Raw genomic sequence first — 10,014 nt, forward strand, 5'->3', positions numbered from 1 at the left:
GTATGCTGGATGTATTTACAGACTACCATGCAGTTCAAAAGTTGCCATCCATGTTCAAAAGTCTGGGGCTTTTTATTCCTGAGCTAGGCTGGAGTGTGGATTAGGTCATTTCCAGTCAATGAAAATTGGGGGCTTCGTGACATGTACGTCTAACTTTATCAGGCTATACAGATGTAGCGCTTGCCCTGCACAGGACTATATCTTATGCTGATGTAAGAAGCATTTGAGAGAACTCAGGGGCCGCATAGGGCTTGCCCTGCACAAGACTTTATCTTATGCTGGTCTGCAGGGGGCATTTCAAAGAACGGGGCTTGCTCTACATGTGACATTATCTTATGCGGGTGCAGGAGCATTTCAGGGCGTATGTCCTATATAGGACTGGATGGATCAACCTGCCAATGCCCATGTTCATCGGGGAAGCAATTACAGAAGCCGGACATTGACCTTCTGCACCCCATAATGACCCTGGGTCCATACTCCCAGAGGAGTAAAGAATAGGAAAGCTGAAAAGTGCTCTGGCTAACTTTTAAAAATAAATAAATAAATAAATAATAAAAAGAGCACTTGAGAGTTTAGACCAATATTCCTAGTTCTAGATTGATTTCTTCCACTTGACCCAGCAGGAGCACCACCTGGAGGACACCTATCACTCAGTCTCATAAATATCCATGAGGGCTGAATAGGGCGGCCCTGAGCAGAACAAGGGGCGGCGCCTAGAAACCCATCCCAGGTCACATCCCCCTGGTCTGAGAGCACAACCCAGAGGGGACTTGGCCCGATGGGGCGTGGCCTGGATCAGCGCCCACGGGAGAACTCAACTGGTGCCTGCGCACCTGCCAGAGACTCTTCCACCAACAGGATGGGGGAGGCCAGTCCGGCTTCCTCTAGCTTTTCAATGCCGGTCTCAGTTTAAAAAGTTGGGCTGTGAACATCCCTGTGCATAACGTGAGGGTTTTAATATGGAGCAGTGCGGTGGGCCACCAAGGCCGAATGGGCGAGTCCACAACCCAGACGTCAGTGTCTTCAATGAGGCCCAGCGCAGAGGGCTGGGCAGTGTTCCTGCAGCGTTTGCGTAGGAGCTGGGGTTGAGAGGAAACCCTCGGAGCCCGCCTCTGCTGTCCAAGCACCAGTGGCCAGGGGTCCTGCAGGGGTCCTGCGAGGAGAGGCGAGGAGAGGCGAGGCGAGGCTAGGCGAGGCGCTGCCTTCAGAGCCCGGCAATCACTCTCAGTCGTGGACGGGCCAGACACGTGCGGGCAGGCGCCCTGCGCCCCATTGTCAGCAGTGTGGCGGTCACCCGCCCACGGAGGCTGGGAGCCCTTTTCCACAGTGGTGGCAGCAGGGGAACATGTCCAAGAGGGAGGCGGCTGTGAAGGCAGGAAGCTACATACCTGCCGCTAAGAAGCAGAAGCTGAGCAGCTAGGAGAGGAGAACAGCAACCCGGACCTGTCTGGGGATGAGATTGTGAGTGTGGCGCTGGGGCTGGCAGCACAGGGCTCTGGCTGTGCTCTGCTCCCACCCCGCTGGCAGCAGGGAGTCTGAGCAAGGACTCCTGGCTTCTTGAGGTTCTGGTTTGTACAGACTTATCTCCCTTTCCCTTTCTTCCCTTCCCCTTCTTTCACCACCCCTGGTCATTGATAATTGACATTGATAATTTAATAAATTAAATTAATTAAATTAATAAAATAAATTAATAAAATAAATAACATTGATAATTTTCTAAAACATTGTTAAAAGTTCTGTTAATGAGACTGGAGCAGGAACCTGGCATGTGCGGACTGGGGGTTCGAACCTGCGACCTTGCGTTTGCAAAACCTGCACCCTGCCTGCTGTGCCTCCTCCCCAACTTCCAGAGTCGGATCTATTACTGTTATGATTATGATGACTATTACTAAATTTTTTAAGCTCTGCCATGAACCTTGGTGAATCATCTAGGCCTGTATTGACTGACTGTGTTGAGGCAGTCACGAGACATGGAATAATAATAACAGGTTGGCATTATTAGGGCAAGGGAGACCTGCATAATGGTTCTGCACAATCACTTTTCTGCCTGAGGCTCCAGAGTTCCAAATTCAGCCCCCAGCACCACCAGCAGCCCGTGCTGAGCCATACTCTGATAAAAAGGAAAAGAAAAAAAAAAAAAAGAATATTACCACTAAGCCCAGTTTCATTGTGAAGTTTCTATCCAGTGAGGTCCTCAAACTGTCTCAGTGACGATGTGTTCAAAGTTGCTCTTCTAAAATATGAAGCCTCTTCTGATAGATCGATAGATCATAGCTTAAACTGGTTTGTCACAGGAGGCTGGTGTAAGTTTCTCAGGGTGTGTGATGTTTATTTGCTTTGGACCCCTGTTAGGAGTAAGGTTACATCTTACACATCTAGTCCCTAGAGTCTCCATCACTGAAATACACCAGCACAGACACAGCCTTTGCAAGCTAGGCCTTGACTTTCAAAGTATACAAGATAGTGGGGGCTTGTCTGTGGTATTTGTACTTGAAATTTCTGGAGACTGCATTTTACATCATTTTTCCTTTCCTGCTTGAGTTCCAATATTACTCTGTATTGGGAGTTTACATTTTGTTGCCCGTGTTTTATTGTTGTAGTTATTATTGATATCGTTGTTGTTGGATAGGACAGAGAGAGAAATGGAGAGAGGAGGGGAAGACAGAGGGGGGAGAGAAAGACACCTGCAGACCTGCTTCATTGCTTGTGAAGCGACTCCCCTTCGGGAGGGGAAGCAGGGGCTTGAACTGGGATCCTTACACCAGTCCTTGTGTTTTGCACCACCAGGAGTTGACATTTTTTACCTCTTTTACTCCTGTCCTTGGGAAATGTTTTATTCTCTTAAATTTTGTTAGGCAAGTTTTTGTAGTGATTAGAAGCTGAGACTGGATACAGTTAGCAGGTTAGAATTCCCACAGATAGGGAGTCGGAGGTATCACAGCAGGTTAAGTGCAAGTGAGTTTGAAACCTGCAGCCCTCCCAAGCAAAAGATCAGTTATGCGAAATAAGCCAGAATATTAAAGAGACTGGCACACATGAGGCCACATAGAGGTAGTATCATTCTGACCATTCTCACTGGGGGTGCTTTCTTTGTATTTTTTGCTGATATGTCAAGTCAACAATTCTAGAATGCACTTGGGACTTTAATGCTTAGAGGACTCTACTGTTTGTAGTGTCCAGTTTCTTCTTTTTTTCTTCTTGTGATAAAGGGTAAGTGACAGAGAATGAGATAGACTGTAACACCACTCCACCACTTGGCAAACCCCCCATCCATCCAAGATGTTACCATGTGGTGACTTGTGCTGGCACCTTGGTAAGCCATCTGCTGTCCCCAACCTTCCCCTTTTTTCTTTTCTCTAGATGATAGGTGAGATATAAGAGAGCTAGAGAGACAGCAGAGACCCCACAGCACATCTCCAATACTCCTGAAGCCCTACCCCCACCCCACAATCTGTCTTCTATGGTAGCCTGGGACTCAGACCCAGGGTCTTAGACATGGTAGCCTGTACACTCCACAGGTGAGCCTGCTGACACCAGCTGGTATGCTTTTTAATCTTTATTTGGAAACAAAAAAGTCTGTTTCTTAGAAAATGCTTTTTCTTTTTAGATCAGTCAGGCTATCCAGTAAAAGTAATTTGCTACTAAAAAAGAGTGTTAACACTTGGTGGATTTTTTCCCCTAAACTTATTCCTTGCAGGATGATGCTGTCAGTGTAGAAAGTGGCACAAATACAGAATGCCCCAATACACCTACAAATACCCTGAATACACATGGAAGGAAAAGCTGGTGGAAGGGAAATGGAAGTCAAAGAAATGTAAATCCTCCTTCAACTGTGTGAATAGTCTCAAGGTACGTGCTGAACACTCAGCATTACAGTTACTTTGCAGTGGAAAGCATCTTTAAGAAACTGTCCAGTTTAGAGTAATTCCAATTTACATTACTCTCAAGTTATCTGTTTTGTAGTTGAGATACATAGTCATTTTGTATTGCTTAACTTTTTGCTTTGCTTTGTTTTAAATGGGTAATACTTGGCACAGCAGACTATTTTGTCTATGTTTTTATTCAAATTAGCTATTGTGGGAAATGTTACTCTTTTGATAAAAATCTTAAAAAATATAAGGAGCACTTGTTTGTAAAAATAGTTGACCATTTAACCTTAAGTCTCTATGAATCGAGTGATATTTCTGTGCAGTTCATACATATATGTTTTGTTTGTTGCTTGTGATTGCTTTCAAAGAAAAGGGTATAAATGTGGGCTGGGGAGATAGCGTAATAGTTATGCAAAAGAGACTTTCATGTCTGAGGCTCCAAAGATCTCAAGTTCACTCTCCAGCACCACTATAAGCCAGAGCTGAGCAGAAGTAAAAACAAGTGTGTGTGGGGGGGGTGAGAGTGTGTGTGTAAGGAGAGGGTATAAATGTAATACATTTTTGATTGTTGAGTATTTGGGGAAGACAGACTAGGTTACATAAGTAATTATGCCCTCAGGGAGACTGGTGGTGGCACACCTGATTTAGTGCCCATTATCTCCAAGTGCAAGTTCAAGGACCCAGGTTTGAGCCCACATTCCCCACCTGCAGGGTCACACTTCACAAGCAGTGAAGCACATATTTCTCCCTCCCATTCTCTATCTCCCCTTCCCCTCTCTATTTCTCTCTGTCTTGTCAAACTGGGGAAAAAATGAAAACAAAAAATGGCCACTGGGAGAGGTGGATTAGTAGTGCTGACACGGAATCCCAGCGATAACCCTGGGGGTGGTGAAAATTGCTTCCTCAGTAGATTCTATTGATAAGAGGGAGGGTTGACTGGTGCTTTTAGGTGTTTTCCTCTACATCTGTTCCTTTTCCATTTTGGAGCTGTGGGTTATTGAAACCAGAGTCATTCTTGGGTACCATCTTTTGTCTTAGTGTGCTAGGGTCCTTGGAGGGTCACTGCTGACCTTATTCTCTTGCTGTGGCCTTCCTGGCATAGTCAGTCACCAGGGCAGGGATATGCATTACATTGATATGTACTAAAAATGATGTCCACAAGAGGGAGATATCAGGGCACTTCCTTAGTGGTTTGACCACTAGGTTTGCATGGGAGACCTCCATTACACCAAGGTTACTTTGGGAAAGTTGGTAAGAAGCATTACCACTTAAAGAGGAGTCAGAACTTTTGCTCAGTTGTCCACCCTGTTAAACACTGGACCTTGTGCAGAGTGCAGACACTGGAAAACGCTGCCAGAATTAAGACTGGAGCTACTCCCATACCTGATGTGGTGTGTTAGGGCTGCTACAGGGCTCTGGAGGGAGAGCTCCTAAAGCCCACTGATGTCCTGAAGACCACATTCTTTAGCAGAAGGGCTGAGAAGCTGACTGAGGTGTAGGGGGAAAGCACACAGAGGAAGAGTCATTAAAAGTACTGATTTTGATTCAAAATCTTATGATGGTTTAAGAAAATAGAAAGCAAGTTTCAAGCAGTTTTCTAGATAAGTACTTGTCACCAAGCCTCTAAGTTAAGTCTTTGTAACAAAATGTTACCATGCAGCCAGTGTTTGAAAATGTCATAACTGGGGGCCAGGTGGTGGGGCACCTGGTTAAGCACACACAGTACAGTGTGCAAGGACATGGGTTCAAGCCTCTGGTCCCCCCCACAAGCAGGGGGAGAGCTTCGCAAGAGGTAAAGCAGAGTTACAAGTGTCCCAGTCTCTCCCTCTGCTCCCCTCTCAATTACTCTCTATCTCTATCCAATATTAAATAAATAAAATAAATTTCTTCAAAATGTCATAACTGGACTGTTAAGTCTCTTTAGGTATCAGAAAGTGATGATATATAAAACAGTGGCTTCCAGAATTTTGGAAGAATGTTGTATGGAGAAATGGTCAAGTGGCTTACCCTGTTTTTGATTTCTAAAATATTCATTTGTTTTGCTTCATGTTTATTTTATAGGAGGGTCACAACCAGCCACTGTTTGGGGTTCAGGTTAACTGGCTCAGTAAAGAAGGGATCCATTAGTGTTCGCAACTGTAGGAATCAAAAGAGTAAGTCTTCCTGGATGTGAGCTGGTCGATGCAGGTGTGTGCATAAATACTGAATTGTGATGTCTTTGAAGTTTATGTAGTTGGCTTGGCTGTTTTTTGTATAAAGCTACAGGCTCAGGAGATATCAAAATGATTATACAAAAGGCATTCATCTCTGTCTCTTTAAGGACCCAGATAGAAACCCCAGTATCACCCATAGCCAGAGCTGAGCAGTGCTTTGGTTTTGGAGTCTCAGTCTCTGATTAAGTAATTTTAATATATATGTATATATTTAATTAAATTTTACATATATATATATATATATATTCTAAAAACTGAAGTACTTTAGAAATTGTCCTATCAGGTGAGGGCAGATCACAGAATGATTATGCAAAGAGACTCTTCTTTCTGGGGCTGGGTTGTAGCATGCCTGGTAGAGTGCAGTGTGTAAAGACCCTGATCCAAGTCGCCAACCCCCACCTACAGGGGGAATAGCTTCATGAGTGCGGAAACAGTGTTGTGGGTGTGTTTGCCTTCCTTTTCCTCTTAATTTCTGTCTCTTTCCACTATAACTTTTATTGATTTGTTTTATTTTAATATTTTTACCATACCACTGTTCAGCTTTGGTTTATAGTGGTACAAGGCATTGGAGCCTCAGACATGAGAGTCTTTTTGCATAGCCATTATACTATCTACCCCCACCCACAATAAAAATTTAAAGAATATTTATTTGTTTATCAATGAGAGAGAGAACCAGATTATTACAGTCACATGCATACCAGGATTGAAATCAGCACCTCTTGCCTGAGATCCCAAGGCTTTAGACACTATGCCATCTCTCAGGCTAGTTTGTTTTTAAAAAATTGTCCTATCAAAGCTAGTATTAATGACTTTTATATTTATTTGGATTTTCAGGGGAGTTTTTTTCCCTCTCATATTCTTTTTAATTTCTGTAGAATTATAAGCCATTTGTTTTCTAATTTTTACATTATTTTTTGTCATTTATAAAGTGGAAATATTGGCAAGACCATAGGATAAGAGGGGTATAATTGCGCACAGTTCCCACCACCAGAACTCCCTATCCCATTCCCTCCCTTGAAGACGTCCCTATTGTTTATCTCTCTGGTAATATGGACCCAGGATCATTATGGGGTGTAGAACATGGAAGGTTTGGCTTCTGTAATTGCTTCACAAGGGCAGAGATTCATAATTCTAACCTGTCATGAGACAGATTTTTATATTTTATTATTTCAGTGGGGGGTAGATAGCATAAGGGTTATGCAAAGAAACTCTCATGTCTGAGGCTCTGAAGTCCCAGGTTCAGTCCCCTGCACTACCATAAGCCAGAGCTAATCAGTGCTCTGTTTTTAACCATATATGTGTGTATGAGTGTATATATATGTATGTTTGGTTTTTTATTTGTTTATTTTTGACCTGAGAACCCCATAGTTCCCAGGTCTCCAGTACAGTCTCCAACACCGTTAAAAACCAGAGCTGAGCAGTGTTCTGGTCTTTCTCTCTGTATCTCTCTCATTACAATAAATAAAATATTAAAAGAGAAAGGAAGAACGGTGACTTGTCATTCAGTTATTTCTGACTGGCTCTAGTTGGAATACAGCAAGGGCCAGTATGCTGTAGTCTTGGGTGATGGCCACTTGATTTGTTCAATAGTTACTGATCTTTGTGAAAGTTGGGAAGAGATCAGAGCACTGCCTGGTTCTGGCATATGGTGGTGTCTTGGAGTGAAGCTGAACCTCAGGAGTTTCAGTCATACAAGCTTGATGTGCAGCTTGCAGGGCTGCCTCCCTGGCCCTGGCCAGTGTTTGGGTAAATAAACTTCATTGGTACACAAGCAGTGTCTGGCTGTCACTGCAGAGTTGAGTAGTGCAGCAAAGAGCCAAATAATAAAAAAATATTGAGTGGAAGGCATTGCTTTTGTTTATCACATGCTGTAGATATTTCTTTTTGTCTCCAGGGTCATCCCTGAGACTTAATGCCTGCATTACAAATCCAAATCCATTGCTCCTGGTAGCCATCTTTCTTCCATTGTTATTGCTATTGTTATTGTTTTTGTTTTGGATAGGATGGAGAAATTGAGAGGGGGAGAGAAAGATACCTGCAGATCTGCTTTGCCCATTGTGAAGCAGTCCTCCCTGCAGGTGGAAGTCTGGGGCTTGAACCAGCATTCTTGAGCCAGTCTTCGCACTCTGCACTATGTGCTCCTAACCCTGTGTGCCACCCCTCCATGTAGCTTTTTGATGAAAAGACTTGTTTAAATCTAATGGTGTAAAGAGAAATGAGAACTTCTGTGTCAGAAACTTTTATCGGTTCTTGAGAACCTCCACGTGTTGAATTATAACCCTTTTACTTTTTGAAAACAGTAACTTGTTAACTGACATATCTTAGGCTGATGAAAATGTTTACACTTGTGGTTGGACATATGATAGCAATACCAGCCATCTTCTGCAGGCTGTGGCTGTATGTCGAGGCATAATTAGGATTATTAATCCATAACAATGTAGTGCATAAAGGTAGGTTTCTGGTTCAGTTGTAGTGCAATTGCACTTCCCCCCCTCTCCTCTTCCCTCTCCCCTCTTCTCCCACTTACCCCCTCAGTGCACCCCTGAGTACTACCTCAGAAGTATTTCTCCTCATTCAGGAAAACTGTCATAGCACTGAAGCTTCCTTCAGTACTTTGGGGGCTCAAACTGGGCTCAAAAGTGCACGGCCAAGTAAGCATACTATAAAAGTAAGTTATGTTTGCCTGTTCTAAAATGTTTTTAAGACCTAAAGGTATATTTTTTTTCTGCTTTTGAAAGTTTGAGCTCATACCTGTAAATTTACATGAGATACAAATATTTAAAGTTGCAGTATAATCCCATTTTTGTACTTTACACAGCTGATGTCCAAGCTTTTTAAAAAAAAATTTATTTATTTTGCCCTGTTGTTTCCCTTGTTGAATATCGTTGTTATTATTGCTGTTGTAATTGTTGTTGCATAGGACAGAGAAAAATCGAGAGAGGAGGAGAAGACAGAAAGGGGGAGGGAAAGATAAACACCTACAGACTTCCTTCACCACTGGAGCAACTCCCCTGCAGGTGGGGGAGACATGGGCTAGATCTGGGATTCTTATGCTGGTCCTTGCGCTCTGCTCAACCTGCACTTAACACACTGCGCTACCGCCTGACTCCCAAAGTCCAAACTTTTCAAGTTACTATATATTACTATATAAAAGTCTACAGTAAGTGATTTTGACCTTTTTTTTTTTTTTTGTCTGTGCTAGACAGACACTCTGGTGGCAATATTTGGTAGTGTGGAAGGGCACAGAGATGAAGTTCTGAGTGCTGTAAGTTGAGAGCTGCAGGGCAGTGACCTTCAGGTGCATGTAGCTGGGCATGGCCCTTGTGGGCCTCTTCCCTTACAAGAAAGAATATGATTTGTCTCATGGAATCTGCCAGCTTCACTGACTTATAGAATCGAGGTTTTTATCTTACAGGTGAAAACCTGAAGGAAGTTTCTTGGTTTTTGCTCCATATTCTTTTTTTTTACCAAAGGACTGCTCAGCTCTGGCTTATGGTGGTATGAGGGAGTGCACTTGGGTCTTTAGAGCCTCAGGCATGAGAGTACCTTTGCATAACCATTTGCTGTCTACCCCCAACCCTTGATCCATACTCTTTTTTTTATTTCTTTGTTGGGAGAGTAGTGTTTTGCATACCACAGTAAATACAATAGTTTGTACATGCATAACATTTCTCAGTTTTCCACATAACAATACAATCCTCAATAGGTCCTCTGTCATCCTTTTCTAGGACCTACACTCTCCCCCCACCCCCAACCCAGAGTCTTTTAATTTGGTGTAATCCACCAACTCTAGTTCAGGTTCTACTTGTGTTTTCTCTTCTGATCTTGTTTTTCAACTTCTGCCTGAGAGTGAGTTCATCCCATATTCATCCTTCTGTTTCTGACTTATTTCACTTAACATGATTTCTTCATGTTCCATCCAAGATGCGCTG

At 43.2% G+C, this 10,014-nt stretch overlaps 1 non-coding gene and 1 pseudogene across 1 annotated transcript; both read left to right on the forward strand.

The window, feature by feature from the left end:
• The first annotated feature begins 1,345 nt into the window (after window positions 1-1,345).
• LOC132533765 (polycomb protein EED-like) lies at window positions 1,346-8,515 on the forward strand (annotated as a pseudogene).
• LOC132534176 (small nucleolar RNA SNORA3/SNORA45 family) lies at window positions 4,866-4,995 on the forward strand. Its single transcript, XR_009545849.1, has one exon. It is a non-coding gene; the product is annotated as a small nucleolar RNA SNORA3/SNORA45 family (small nucleolar RNA).
• Window positions 8,516-10,014: the final 1,499 nt, after the last annotated feature.

Source organism: Erinaceus europaeus, chromosome 17 (genome assembly GCF_950295315.1).
Source record: "Erinaceus europaeus chromosome 17, mEriEur2.1, whole genome shotgun sequence".
Taxonomy (NCBI): Eukaryota; Metazoa; Chordata; class Mammalia; order Eulipotyphla; family Erinaceidae; genus Erinaceus; species Erinaceus europaeus.